This window comes from Mycteria americana, chromosome 1 (assembly GCF_035582795.1).
Source record: "Mycteria americana isolate JAX WOST 10 ecotype Jacksonville Zoo and Gardens chromosome 1, USCA_MyAme_1.0, whole genome shotgun sequence".
NCBI classification, from domain to species: domain Eukaryota; kingdom Metazoa; phylum Chordata; class Aves; order Ciconiiformes; family Ciconiidae; genus Mycteria; species Mycteria americana.
The window spans coordinates 51,347,130-51,362,743 of record NC_134365.1 but is presented as its reverse complement, the minus strand read 5'-3'; the positions used below and the strand labels follow the sequence as shown (position 1 = coordinate 51,362,743).

At 47.6% G+C, this 15,614-nt stretch overlaps 1 long non-coding RNA gene across 1 annotated transcript; it reads left to right on the top strand.

Moving 5' to 3' along the window:
- Positions 1 to 615: 615 nt before the first annotated feature.
- On the top strand, positions 616 to 15,269 carry LOC142404645 (uncharacterized). Its single transcript, XR_012773928.1, has 3 exons — positions 616 to 766; positions 8,049 to 8,286; positions 15,079 to 15,269. It is a non-coding gene; the product is annotated as an uncharacterized LOC142404645 (long non-coding RNA).
- Positions 15,270 to 15,614: the final 345 nt, after the last annotated feature.

Here is a 15,614-nt window from a genome sequence, read left to right as displayed (position 1 = left end):
AAGAAGACAGGTTACTCATCAGGAAAATGTCTGCAATAGTAAGGACTGTGCAGCACTGGAGCAGGCTGGCAAAGGGGGGCAGTGAAGTCTCCATCACTAGAGCTTTTCAAAAGGATTGGGCAAGCATCTGCCAAGAATTTCATGTGTTTAATTAATGTTTCTCTACTTCCTTCTTTGAATCACCCATAATTTTGTTACCTTACAACCCACCCTGATTTCCAAAACATTGATAAAGGTAGTGAATAACACAGGCACCAGGACAGGACCTTCTGCCTTTACCATTTTGTTATAATGAAAATAAGCCTTTAGCCCTACCCACTGCTTTCTGCCTCCCGCACAATGTTCGGCTCATGGTAATGCTCTGACTCTCACTTTTTCACTATTTAGCTGCTTGGGGTGAGACCTGACTAGATCCCTGTAGAAATCCAAACAACTTATTCTGTTTCCAGACATCTTATTCCTCCAGTTTCAATGATAGTTTCAACCAGTTCTGAGGTAGAAATGCGGCAATTAGTGATCATCGCCAGATTTTTCCTTGTGTGGGAGTAAATACTGGATAAGCTTGCCACAAAGTCCTCAGGCACACAAAAAGCTTCCTTTCTTTCAGCCCATCAGCCTCCTTGAGGAGTGGAGCACCTTCCCAGTCTTGGATATACTGGCTGAATGCAGCAAGATACAACTTTTTCAGTTTGCTCCAACATCTCAGTTGTGATATTTCCTCAGCAGCTTCATCTCATCCTTAGGAACAGGACCAACATCATCAGTGGTAAAGACTTGCACCGAAAGATAACTTTACTTCTGAAAAATACCCTTGTCTTCCTTTAGTTCCTTCCTTTGGTCCCTGGTGCTCTCACAGCCCAGTGGATTCTTTCCTATGACTATCACTTCTGATAGACTTAAGAAAACATCTTTTTATCTTTACTACTTTTTTTAGCTATATTCCTTTCAAGCCTATGTTGATCCTTCTGATTTCCTGCTAATTTATCACCTACCATAATTTATAATCCTGTTTATTGCCCTCAGTAGGGTTAGATTTCCAAATGCTGAAGGACTGGCTCAAATTACCTCTTAAATCTTGCCACTTCGCATTCCTCTGCCCCGTCTGGTTCCCTTTTATTCAACCCTAAGCATATCTTTTGACACTACATAACTGTTTTGAGTAGGCAACTTTCTAGGGATTTTTTTCATTTTAATTTTAAAGCCTTTTAAATTAACCTATTCATCTTATTTTTTAATGCTTACCAGAACCATGTCACTCTCCAGTGTTTCGTTTTCCCTTTGTGAGTATAATTATATCATTGTCTCTAATTATTGAATATTCAGTTGCTGTCATTTTCTTTGAATTAACTCCTGTGTGTTAATTAAGACTGAATGAGGAATAGCTTTCCCTCTGATGTGCAAGCTCTTGGCCTAGTTACTCTGAGATCTAACGCTTACATCCAAGAAACTGTCTCTCTAGGGTAGGTGCAAGCTGACCAAGCTGTGGGTAGGCTGAGGAACCCCCTGCCATTGCCTCTTCCCTGCTGCTGGGCTCATTTCTCTCTGCACTCACTTTCCTTCCTTTGATCTGGAGACACGCAATTTCGCCGTGATTTTCCTATCAATCCGGCAATGCCGTTTTTCTCTGCATTCACGATGACATTAAAAGCTTCCCCTTTCTCTCCAAAGGCTGGCCATGTCTGGGTTTTGCTCAGGTTGGTGATTTGTCAGTAACACCCATTGAGTTGTGTCCGCATCACCCACAGCTATTAATTCCCCTCCCGGCCGAGGGAGCCTGCAGACCTCGGGCAGCAAGGACACGCTGGCCACGGCATGCTGCTGGGCAGGAGGAAACCCCCGCTTCCCTCGTAAGCTCTGGAAAAGCTTCCGTTTCCCACGTCTGTCTTGCAGAGGCGAGGAGAGCCCATGTCCCAGGGGGTACAAGGACCTCTGTGGCAGGGTCCAGCCCTGGCGTAGGGGTGAGGAAGGACAGCGGCTGGACTCACAGCGTTTCACTTGGCCAACAAAGAGTCCTTCGGAGAAACAGTTCACTGCTGTCAGTGGCGCTGGGGCTGCCTGGACCGGTGTGCCTCTATTTCAGTCCCGAGCAGGTGATGTGTCTCGTTAAGGGGAGAATATAGGTGACTGTTAGCACTCTTCTTCTGCAGAGTTCTCATTTGGGGAGTTAATCTCATTAAACGCATCTGCAGCAGCCTGGGCAGTCGCAAACATCTGCTCAAGAGGCTGCCGTAATGAGGCGATGGCTTCTGCCCGCTCAGCTGCCACTAGCGTGGCCTCACGGCCGCGCAGTGCCCGTTACGCACGTCGGCGACACGCGTCCGTCTGTCTTTGGCAGGAACACGTTGCATAATGTTCGGCACTCATCAGGAGGATGCGCCGGGTGCGTGGACACATAAACCCTCCCGGCGTCAGGTTACACGTTACACAGCTGTTTAAATTGTTGGGAGGCTTTCCCTCGGTGGTTCTTTTATATGGTTTATATGGTGTGAAGGGAGCATTACTCTTGAAGGGACTTAAAGATCTTGGCCCGGTTTGTCTGTGGTCTTTAAAGATCCCATGACACTTTTCGCAAGAGCTGGAGAATTAATCTCATTGTGCTGCTTAAATTTCAACAGGGAGAATTATATTTTGCTTTTCTATCCTTTCTTTTTCGGTGCTCTGCTTTGTAGATTCAGGCATTATTAATACCTTTTATAGTATTTTAAACATACACTGTGTGTGGCACTGTGAATGGAAATCTGAGGGGTTAAACTCAAAGGAAAATCAGATCCTGAACAGTTTATGTGCTGGGAGAAGATCATGGTAACAGGCAAGAGGCAGCGCTGGCAGCTAGCATGTGGGCATTGTGAATATTGAGTAAGGAAGTACATCAAGTTAAAGTGCTGCTAAGTACATAAAATATTTTTTAATTCTGATATGGTTTTCAAAATACTTTTTTATTTTTTAAAATGAATATTTTCTTCAAAAGCTTATTTCTTTGACATTATGATGGAGTTTAGAGGACAACAGACCTCACGTCTGATGTAAATACAGAATACTGTGACTAGATGTCATAAACCAACTCAGTTTATGTCAGCGTAAATGAGAGCAGAATCTGTCCCACAGCAGGGCAAAGTGCGTTAGCTGGTCGGTTGTCTCACACTTGGGTTCTTTCTCAACATAAGAAACAATCAAATGCCAAATTTGTGGAAATAATTTGGCTTTGCGTAACAGGTACATAATATCCATTAAATAAAAGGCGACGAAATGAGGGGAAATGAAATGGAAAGAGTTCTTCAAAAATGCAGGAAGAAAAACGGGCAATGAGAAAGAAATAGCCTCAAAGACAGGACTTTAAAACCCTCAGTTAATTTCTAATAGCAGTCATAGGACATGCCTGAAGGTTTTCTACGGTAAGTAACAACTGTAATTCAATTACTGAGGACAGAAAGACTATCAACACCCCAGACTGTGTCTGTCCCTAAAGTGGGGACAGAAGTGGTGGTGCCTTCCGGACCAGACTCTATTTGCTGTTTATGCCAGTCCTAACAACCACATTGCACCCCAAATGGCACGTCCCAGAGGGGGCTTGCTTGCAGGCATGCCAGCCAGCGAGCCACGGGCTGCCTGCCGCCCAACCCTCCTGCCCCGCCGTCCCCCAGCACGGGCTGCATCCCCGGCCGGGCGCTGCTCAGCCCCACGGCCCGCTCCCCCCTGCTTTCTGCGCGGCCAAGTTTGGGGAGCAGCGTGTAGCACCTCCCTTTACTCCAGCAGACAAAGCAGGGGAGTGTAGGAGATGCTTTTGGGCAGAAGCCTGCGTGCCAGGCCATGGTGCGCGGGGACCCAGCTACACCGAGCACGGCCACCAGCGTAAAGTGCTCTTCTAAAAACACTGGGAAAGAGCCTTAAATTCAAACGGCATGTTTCCCCTGCTTCAGGAGAGACCGTGGTAGGAGCAGGGAGGTGGAATGCCAGAAATGTTATTGCTTCATGTCTAATAAGCAATAAATGGATTTTATTATTCGCATTAAATCATAACCCCTATGCTAGCTTTCAGAGCTGCTGCAATCTGAGGTAGCCAGTATATTAGATAATATTGTGTCATGGGGAAATATATGGCTTCCTGAGGTTCAAACTGCCAAATCACACCCAATTGCTATTGTTCGAAAATTGCATGAGTGTTATAACTGTAACAGATGACACGGGGAAGCTATGTTGAAGTGTTGCAGTCAAATATCATCAAGTATTAGTAATCGCACAGTGGGGCCATTCTGATTTAACAGAAGCTGGAATTAAGTTTGGAGCTGTATATCCTGATTTCTCTTTGATTTAACATGGGCCATGACATATGTTGTTAGCTTCTTCTCTTCCAGGCTGTGCAGAGGAAGCCTCCAATCTAGTCAGTGGGTTAAAAATCTAGTATGAAGCCACCAGAGGAAAAACAGAAGATTTTAAGTGAAGAAGCCTATACTTGGGCATGGGTTTCAGGCTAAAGGCTGTTCTTTATTCGTAATCTAAACACACAAGACAAAGAATTATTCTAATACTTGTCCTACAGACCAGGGATAACATATACAGAGGCCATGTGGTTTGCTCAGGCTGACATGGGAACAGGGAAGGGAGCTGTGCATGCAGCTTCAAGACTGTATTTTCCTGCAGGAACCAGGCAAAGTCTTCAGAAACAAATACAGATACCCTTGTTCCCGACTTTTGCTTTCCAACTCCAGCTTCCCAATGCGCACATCTGACATGCGACAAGAGGTACATAATTGCTGGCACCTGATGGAGGGGAAGAGGGCTTGCAGCAGACTTATTTGTCAAATACAAGGGCATTTCCACTCAGAGTGAAAGAGAGAAAATATCAGTTCCCAAGGACTCGAAAGGAAACGAGGGATTATTCCAACATTTAGGAAACTTCCTTAGTTCACTGGAAAGATTTCACAACTATAAACCCGACACCTTCTTCGAGTCTTGCACAGCTCATAAGCCTTTCCTCTGGCCACGCAGGCCAACTCCTGCTTCTGCACAAACCCAGCTTGCTGGGGCTCTGGGGCTGCTCCAGCTCCTCTGCCAGCAGCCCCAGAGCCCGCGGGGGCAGTGACCAGCAAGGCACCTCAAAATTTAATGTTCCAGCACCGCCTGACGTACCCAGCGACAGCGGCCACGGAACTGTGTTCAGGCTAAAATCGGCACTGAGATTTTCCGTGTGACGTGCTGTTTGCTAGCTTCTCCCCCAAACGGGGCAATCTAAAGCGATCGGATTGTTCCCTGTTAGAACCAGGCATTGCCTCCAGTCCCTTATCCCACCCTGTGAAAGCACAGGAGAACTATTGCCCCCCAGCACTGAAAGCGAGTCCTTTCCCCAGCCGTAAGCATTGACGGGACCCTTCCCTTGGCAGGGCCAGCAAGCCAGGACAGGTCTGGTTCTGGGCTAAACGTGCTGGACATGTGCCTTGCCACAATTAAAAAAACCCACCATATCACTTTGGATACTTCTAAGCAGATTTTTGTCTAGCTTTATTCTAACAATTAAAGCATTAATGACTCCCCTGGTGTTTCCTGCAGGAGTCAGAAGACAGCCTTTGAAGCAGACTCCGTCTGTGCATTCAGGCTTTCCAGTCTCTGTATCATCTGATTTTGCTAAACGCATTTTCAAGTGAATGCTAAATACTACTAATTTTCATTTTCTCACAAGCACTGCAGGCAGACACAGCTGAGTGTTTGCAACTTTTCCGTCGTACACAAACCAGAGATTATTAAAACCTTATTATCATACGTTTTGAAAAGCGCAGTTATTTCTCAATCTCCCCAAAACTGAAACGTTTATCCACAGCTGCTTTTAACAAAACCTGATTTGTGCACTTCACTGCATTTGAAAAATGTTTGCTCCAAATGAATATAAATGAAATGTAACTGTGAGGAGAAAATGGGCACTCACATGTCCTCTCTCCCACATACATACAAACACACACACAGAGAATTAGGAAACCAAAGGAGCCAATTTTCTGTAAATAGTTTCATTTGCATTTCCTTGAGCCCTTGTGAATGCTGATAGAAATTCTATAAACTTTTGTCCAAGAAAAATTAAGTTCAAAATGATGGTACCCCCCCCCAACATACTCATACTCTGAATGCTAATAATATTTGGTATTGTTTTTCATACCTTGTGCTTTGTAATCGAAGAAGAAAGCTAGGCTTTGTGACTTTGAGCACTGAAAGCGTTTGGCTATCTGCTGCCAGTTGTAGCAGCACTAATCCAAAATAATGCTATTACGTGCAGTTGTTTCACATTTGCTCCGTAATGTGGCCATTAATTTTACCATCAAGGAAGCTTACTCTCCTACTAGAGTTCAACTGATATTAGCAGACCGTTGGCTGCACAAGGCTGTACATCAGCGCAAGGAAGTAAAATAATAATGAACTCCGCACCGCAGAGGACCGGGAAGAGCACACATAATCAAATAACCAAAAAGTGTCCACACACCTAATGGCAGAAATCATAATCTACCCTAAGGTTTCTTTATCTGATTAAAATGAATGCTCTCTATGTGATTTTACATAGGAAAATACTCTCCTAGACTGTTGTAAAACTGACTGGTGACCGGTCACCAGCGGTGTTCCTCAGGGTTCAGTTCTGGGGCCAGTCCTGTTTAATGTATTTATCAACGATCTGGATGCAGGAGTAGAATGCACCATTAGCAAGTTTGCTGATGATACCAAACTGGGAGGTGCTGTCAACTCTTGACGGACAAGAGGCCCTGCAGAGTGTTCTAGATAGAGTGGAGCATTGGGCTATGATTAATGGGATGAAATTTCACAAGTCCAAATGCCAGATTCTGCACCTGGGACGGAGTAATGCCGGGCACAAGTAGAAACTGGGAGAGGAGTGGCTGGAGAGCAGCCCTGCAGAAAGGGATCTGGGGGTGCTGGTCGCCAGCAGGCTCCATACAAGTCAGCAGCGTGCCCTGGCAGCCAGGAGGGCAAACCGCATCCTGGGGTACATCACACACAGCATAACCAGCCGCTCAACAGAGGCGATTATCCCGCTGGATTCAGCATTGGTGTGGCCTCACCTTGAGCGCTGCGTGCAGTTCTGGGCCCCACAATTTAAGAAGGGTGTGAAGGTCCTTGAATGCATCCAGAGGAGGGCAACAAAGCTGGTGAAAGGGCTGGAAGGAATGTCCTAAGGACATTCCTAGAAGGAGCAGCTAAGGACTTTGGGCTTGTCTAGTTTGGAGAAAAGGAGGCTGAGGGGCGACCTCATTGCTCTCTACAGCTTCCTGAGGAGGGGAAGTGGAGAGGGAGGTGCTGATCTCTTCTCCCTGGTATCCAGTGACAGGATGCGTGGAAATGGTTCAAAGCTGCACCAGGGGAGGTTCAGACTTGACATTAGGAAGCATTTCTTTACTGAGAGGGTGGTCAAACACTGGAACAGGCTTCCTAGAGAGGTGGTCGATGCCCCAAGCCTGTCAGCGTTTGAGAGGCATTTGGACAATGCCCTTAATAACACACTTTAACTTTTGGTCACCCCTGCAGTGGTCAGGCAGTTGGAGTAGATGATTGTTGTAGGTCCCTTCCAACTGAAATAGACTATTCTACTATTCTACTCTTATTCTATTCTATTCTATTCTATTCTATTCTATTCTAGCTCATTGCAGCCTCAGCAGAGGGGCAGCTGTGCCAGGGAGGGCAGACCTGCCCTGCAAGCCCGGGTGTGACAATTAGGAGGTGCTGGTGGGAGGAAGAGTCACCCAGCTGCTCTTCAGGACAGTACCTGTCCTGGGACGTATTTAGGGTTTCTAGCCTTATAAAGTGACACTTTTTTTTTCCTACAAACCTCTCCTTTTCTTCATGTAGAGAATCACATGTTCACACCTGTTTCAGTCCATCATATTTTGCATTTCCATTTGCCTTTGGCTTGAAGTGAAATCCAAATGTGGAGCACTGCCCTCCATCTCCCTGTTGCGGTCTAAATTTGTTTGATACATAGACCAAATCCTTGGATGTTAAAGACCCTGGGACACTGTGGTTAGACAGAAAACTTGACACACAGTTCATCTGGTTTGCAGTCATCACCCCCCAACGCCATGCTCAGCAACGGGCCCTGGGGACCAGGATTTTGGCCTTGCTGAGGATGCCCCAGCCTGCTGGGTAACGAGATTGCCATCGCCGGTGATTGAACGAGCCGCGGTTTGGTAATGTGCTCTCTGCTCTCCGCAAAGCCGTCAGCCAGAGCAGCGCCGGCAGGTTGGAGATGTCAGGTGCTGCAGGGGCAGTGGGGGCATCTGACCAGCCCAAACCTACCCGGTAAGGGAAGAAACCCCCTTCAGATATCCAGCACTCCAGCTGTGCGCCAGCAGTCTGCACGTGAGACTAAGAACCAGCGGTATTTTAGGCTTGCTTTCACTAATTCATCACGAGGTCCTCCAGGTAGTGGTTTGCCTTTCTGCCTCAGGTTAGCTGTCCCTGCATGACCAAAAAACCCACTTTGGCCACCCCTTCCCTGCCTTGCAGCTCTGGAAACAGTTCTGCAGTTCAGATGGTCAGAGGGCTTAGCAATGAAAACCCATTCGTGTTACTCAACCCTCTTCCAGGCTTCGCTGACCCGATAACTGAAGGGAACAGTAAGTTACAGAGGTTTTTACTACTTCGGCTAATGTGTGATGGTCCTCCTGGGTTATTTTTTACTAAGTTTGTTTTAAAAGCCCACGGTGGTGGGCCGCCCCACCTGCCAGACGTCAGGGTGGCAGGAACGGGCAATGCCCACGCTGCCCAGCACCCTTCTTCCACCTCTCCTTGCACATTGCTCATCCTCCCCCTGGTCCCCTCCTTTGCAGGCTCCTGCAAGGAGGCTTTATCGCACACCATTCCTACAATAAAAAATGAAGAGCCTTTCTTTTCATTTAGTTCGTGCACGATCAGGTTCAAAATTTCTTATTGTGTTTCGCAGAATCTTTTGTAACAGGGTTAGATATGGCCGTGTAGTAACAGCACCGTAAATAAGTTATGACTTAAGGGCAATTTTTTAGAACACCTGCCAGTAATTTGTCATAGGTCAGGGTGACCTGCCCTTCCTGACCCACGCTGACTTCGGGCCATCAATATTATGGCCTTACAGCTTTACCTTTGTGCGCTGCAGCGTTTCCCCCCTCAGGTTGCATCAGACCTTTCAGTTTAGCTTCAAATCCACTGCTGACCTTAAGGGCCATTTTCAAAAATCACTTGAGCACCTGGGAACCTGAGAACTTACCTATGCTCATGCTCTTACTATTTTTACGTCTGTGTGCTCTTGATGGATTTTCAACTTTTGCAGCCACCTGTTAAGACGGGAGGAACATGCGAGCTCAAGATTCAGAGTTGCATCTCAGAAGCAGCGATTGGCAATACCAATCTTAAGCTGGTAATTGCAGCAAAACCCCTAAAGACTGGGTATAGTTATACTGATATCAAAGTGCTAAAAATGGACTGTTTCGCTGCAGGACCAGCTAAACTAAGGCTTCCCAACTGAACTCTGCCCCTGCAAAAGCTTTTACTGACATAAACATACATGAGGAAAGAAAAATCAAAACCATAGGAGATGCAATTATATTAGGAAAGCCTGCATTTCTTAAGGATTTCAGGCATGTAATCTCTTTTGAAAGAAATGAAAATTAAAGGTATTTAGGTGTCCATCACTTACAGATTTTAAAGCCTATTAGACACTTGCACATCTTAAAGAGCTGGTTCTAGGATTATTTTTGGTCTCTTCTTGCTTTCATTTAAAGGCAATGGGACTGAAGTGGTGCTGAGGATTTCGCGCTAGCCTCTCTGCCGGACGGTGAAAATCTGCATGCCATTTTTGGCATCGGCTGCCCAATATCTGGCCCTCTTGGAATGAAAACATTGTTAGGTCAATGTCATCGGTGCTACCTAGTTCATTGGGTTGCCAAAAACTGAGCAATGCTCACAGTCAGTATGAATTAAAAAGAGGAAATCTCCAAGAACAGATGCAATTTCAACACCATTCAGTTTTTGCTGAATTACCAGCACTGAGAGTATACCAGAGGACACGTTCGGTGTCATTCCTGGTCCCACCGGGAGGGCACATGCCCAGGAGGAAAAAGGGCAAAGCAACCCATCACATCCACATCCCTACACCCAGGGTCTCCAGCTGGCCCATGGTGCATGAACCTTGCAGGGTGGCTGCCCGAAGACGCCCCAGGTGCCACGTGGCCATGCTTGGGGAGGCCCCTCTGCACAGAGTGATGCCCCATGCCATGTGTGGGGCACAGCTCCATGCTGGGCGATCACCCCAAGCACCTTCCACTATTTGCAGAGACCCCTCTGCTACCCGGCGGGGGCTGCTGCCTCCTCTCCACCCCATAGGGCAGGGCTGAGCGGGGGTTTTTGGAAACCAGCTCCCATACTCCTCCAAACAAGCCCTGTGCAGGCAGGACCCCATGCTTTGGGGCAGACCAGTCCTAGAAATACCACCTCACCGGTCTTTGCTGCTCTTCCTAACAGCAGTCCTGATTTAGGGCTGCAGCTGGGCTGGGAGGCAGTTAAACACTTCTCATCATACTGTACGAGATGGGGATAGATTGTAAAGATGATCTCTGAATGAGTACACATGGCAAGTTTATAGCATCAAACGCTTCTCTTAGTGCTTCTGGCGTGCAGACCTGCTGCGGAGGGTAGTCAGAGCTGCAACGCTCTCGCTGGAAAACCACATGTGCAACCATAAGAGGTGCACACCCTCATTGACTAATGGGCAGAGCTTATAAATTATGCTGTGTACGGGAGTGGAAAGAGCTTTAGCAATTGAGAAATGGGTGGGGGGTGCCTGAGCATCCCCGTGGGCACAGGTGGGGTTGGAGCTGTTGGAGCCCCGAAAGGAAACGGGGCTCAGGCTTCCTGAGAGGGATGGGAATGCTCCCGCTGCCTGCCACGGCCAACAGCCTGGCTGTGGGCTGGGCAGGACAAAGGCAGGATGGCACCCAGGGCTTGACAAAAGCTCAGTCCTGGAAAACCAGTCCCCACCTTTGCTGGGGGAAGAGGCAGCAGGGCTTTTTTGGGGCCAGGGGAAGCTACTGCTTCAGGCTGCAGCCTGCTTTGCCTCGCTAGCACTAGCTTTAAATAGAGGAGCTTGCTGGGTGAAACCATCAGTTTTTACCGATTTCCTAAAGGGAAAAAAAGTTTATTGCGATTTTGCATAACTGATGGTGTTATCGGAGAGGATAATCGTTGGGTTTAATAGCAAACTTTCCTATTCTCCACACAGCCAGCAGGTTTTGGGAATGAATAGGGGATTCTTCTTCTAGCAGTTACCTCTGAGGGGTTCCAGCTCCTTCTCTGAGACACAGCTCGCTGCACGCCGCATCAGCTTGGGACTCCTGTGTCTCTCAAACACAAACGTGTTTCAAGACTCTCCCAAAGATCAGCAAGCCCACAAGGCAGCGGTTGTGATCCTCACCCTCTCCTGTGTTTATTTTTCATCAATAAGGATTATTTATTTGGTTGTGGTGAGGCCCACTGTATAGGAAAGTCTAGAGACCACCCCAAAGTAGGCTACAAGACAGTCAACATGGGCTTTTGTTCCAAACACTCAGGTGGCCCTTCGAGCCCTCTCTTGGCCCTTGCTACCTCCATAGGCACAACCAAGGGGTGGCACTTTTTGCTACCACCATGCTGAGACCCAAACCAGCCCCATCTGGGTGAAAGCAGAGTCAGGAGGGAAGGTAAATAAAAAGGCAGCAGTGGAACAAGAGAACAGGGCTATGCACTAGCAGCCCCAGCGTGTATTAGGTTGCACACCTGCTCCAGCTGAAGTGTGTCAGATGAGCAGGTGAGGACAGACTCCCGCTCCTCTGCCAGTGTGCCACGGGCGCGAGCCAGCTTGGGATCCATCCTGTGTTAGCACAGCACTGACCGCAACATATTGAGCTGGCAGGAGCGAAGCGACATGCTATTATGGTAGCAGGGCTTTGGGAGGAGGACTCGCTTGCATCTGTTTGCTCCTGAGTGCAAAGACGTGCTCTGGGGGGGCCACTCTGTGGGGTGAACTTTGCTTTTCTGCGGTTTCCTGTTCTCTTGTCATTGTGTCTTGACAGCTTTCACAGAAGCGCTGCAGATTTCCCTCCTCCACCTGCGGCCTTGAGCAGGTGTAGCCGGCTTGCCAGGCTGGCTCACCTGGTTGTTGTTTTTTCCATAAGCTACCTTTTTTCCTTGTACCATTGCAAAAGCTGGATGTGAGCACGAACTTTTGTCTTCTTGCTTGACAAGGCTATCAAAACAGCTGTGTCCCCTTCCCGGTGACGAGGAGCATGGGCAGGCTCCTTGCCGAGCGCGTGTGGGAACAGGCAGTAAGTGCTATAAAAAGCCTTTGTGCACGGCAGCTTCACATCTTCACCGGCATGTATAAATGCTGTCCTAAATTATCGACCGTACAGGTGTCTGTAAAGTTGGTGCAGGACCCTTGAAAGTGAAAAGGCCTCTGGACAAGTGCTTTGGCTTTGCAAAGTTGCTGCAACCTACAGCTTACCCAGGGAACGGGTCAGCCACTGCAGGTGCAAGCGACCAGGCAGCTGGAGCCCAGCATGTTCCCCTGCATGGTCTGCGTGGGTCTGTAGGGTCTGTCCATACGTAGGGCTGTGGGGAGAGAAGGTGCAGCCCCTGCTCAGCAGGGGGAAGGACTGTGAGCGAGCGAGACACAAAGGGCCATCTGAGCAGAGAGTTTGCGAAAACTTCCTACCTTCTCTGTATGCGTGTCTTGTTTGCTAAGGGAGCAGTTACTGCCTTTTCCTCGTGTGTTGTCTCTGTCTATCTTGTTTTAATTTCTCTTTATCCATAACAAAGCAAAGAAAGACTTCATTGTGCTGTGTTTACTGAAGCTAGGTACCTGCTTCAGTGAGTAAAGGTACGGATTTTGTAATTCCAGGATAAAGTAAGCAGCAACTCAACCAGTGTGAGCAATGGAAGAGAGAAACACAAGAAACCTCTTGGTGGGGACCTCTGCATAAGCGAGGGGGAGGAACAGGTATTCTGGCTGTCAATAGTTTGAAATAAGAAGATACCATCTTCTTGGGCCACAAAACGTGAAAATCTGAAGGGGTAGAAAAACAGAAAAAAACCCATGTATTTTTCAGATAGGGCTTCTGTGATTTTCTGTGCCCATTTGTGGTACGACGTGTACATATGCACACCACTCTCAATAATATAATTTCACAAGCAAATCACTCTGGTAATGTGTGCCTTCAAAAATCAGGCAGCAATGGCTTCAGGAGGCTCAGGAGTTGCCTCCAGCAGCCATCTCGGCACATCTTCTGCGTCAAGCAGGAGACGGTGAGGCAGGCGGTGTGCCTGGACGGGCACTCGGTGCTGGGTCCCCGGCAGGATGCATGCTCCCCGTGCCGCCTGCCTTGCTCCAGCACTGCCCACAGCCACCTCGAGCAGAGGGTGGGTGGGCAGCCGGCGTGAGACGTCACATCACAGCATCTGCTGGGGCCCTTACGCTGCTCCGAAGCACCAAGGGCTATAAAGCGCAGAGAAAGCTTGAAGCCATTGCCCAGGGTTTTACCCCTGAAGCCTCCTGTGAGATCAAGCTCTCATTCCAGACTCAGACCTAGTCAGATGTGAGATGACAAACATTGAAATGAGTCTCAGATCTGAAGCACTTCTTTTTCTCGTTGACAGCATTCAAATCTCTCTGGTTTTAGGCCAAGCTTGTTTTTTAAAAAAACACCTTTTTATTATTAGCACATGTCTGCAATTCTTTCTAAGAGACTTCAAACAGAAAATTCTTATGCGAGTATACCAGAAGACAACTGAGTTTCAAAATTACCCTTCAAGCCGACCACAAAAAAAGGCAGAAAGAGAAAGGAAATCGGGAATACAAAAATGAGCCCTTGTTACATGAACAGGCATGAGGTTGCCATTTGCGCTGCAGTTCTTGGCTCTTACGTGAGCCCAGTATGTTCCAGCCGCGCCTGCGACCCAAGCATTATTTGATTAGGAAGCTTGAATTAAGTGGCTACTATTTAAAAAGTAGCCTACCAGACTAAACTATGGGATTTTAATTAAGGCACTTCCTTACAAGGAACAGTAAAGGGCACTGGGAACAGGAGCTGTTTAGTGGATTAGCTCCCAGGCGGGAGCCAGGTCTTTGAAGGGGCATCAGCTGGAGGTCCCCTGGTCTTGCCCTCTGCCCACCCGTGGGCTGCGCAAGCCTGCCCACGCGCTGCTTCCGTGCTGCACCGCCACATGGGCAGGAGTGTTTCGGAGAAGGAGTCCTGGCCACACCTGCTGCTGTTCTTGCTGGCCCACATGCAGCGTAGGCAAGTCTGGTCTTGAGAGCAGCCCTACAGCAGCTTACACCAGCCGTGTAGACATAACCATGACAGCCCAGAAAGGAGCAGCAGTGCAGAGAGACGTGTCCTCTTTAACAGAAGCAAGGAAAACTGCTGGTGTGCATGAAGAGGATCTCTTTGAGGCAGGTAGACCTAGAGGACTTCATGAACATCACAGTCTGCATGAAGAAGGGTAAAAAAATTACATCCGTGGTCTACAGGATAGGGTGTAGAGGTGATTTGCTGTCAACAGTAGCTAGGCAGAGGTGTCTGGAAAATAGCAAACTGTGCTAACAGGAGGTGAATAGATAGCCCTCTGACTCAACGGCAGGGCCTATGGGCAGTTGCTGCTTGGTGGGGAGGAGATGAGGAGTGGAAGATTAGCATAAAGGTTGTTAGAGGCATGAGTTGTTCCAGGTGCAGCAGAGTGGAGGACATGTCGCGTCCTTGGGGATTTGCGTTCTCTGTCCCTTCCTTCGCCCACCTTTGTCCCCTTGCGCCACAGCGAATCTAGTTCCCATCTTCAAGCTCCAATGACTACCCCCTACTACAGGATTTTCAATTCCTCCAGTATCTGCTAGATTCCTCACTACCCTCACACCCTTATTGCCTGTCTGTATCAACTCCTTTCAACGTCCCTCAGTTGTGACCTGGACAGAAGGCAGCACGTACTATGCTGTATAGAGCTATGCAGGTTAGATAAAATAATTGCTCCACTGTATAGAAGCTTTCCTCTCAGAAGGGCCATGACTTTGGGTCTCCTTCCTCTCCACAGCTGCCTGTTATCATACGACTTGCAGGATCATTGAGATTTCTACCTTACTGCCAAATATGGTGGAATTTAGTCAACCTGGTCAACTCTGTGAAGAAGGGGCTGACAGACACATAGGAACAGCATAATTGCATAAATGAAATTACCTTAGGAAATCAGTCTACAAAAGAACTCACTGCTAGACATAAAATGAAATAAAGAGCTTTCATTTGCAAAGAATTTGCAGTCTGGCATTTGTGATTTTCTGCAGGGAAGACTCTGATAAAGGTTTGAATTCCAATCAGGGGTGTAGGCAGAATAAAAGAATTAGTCTCCTCCTTTAACTGATGGGAAAAATCAAACTAGCTACCCCAGCAGACAAGGAACACTCTTCCTTGTACAAGGAAACACTTTTCACATCTGTGCTCAAATAATAGTGATACAGTCCATTTCTGTAGTATACATCAGTTAAGGCTCTCAAAGTGCCTTAGAGCTCATTGAGCACTCCTACCTGCACTTACAATGCACCGTCTTTTGAGAGATACACAAAAACCGTTTTG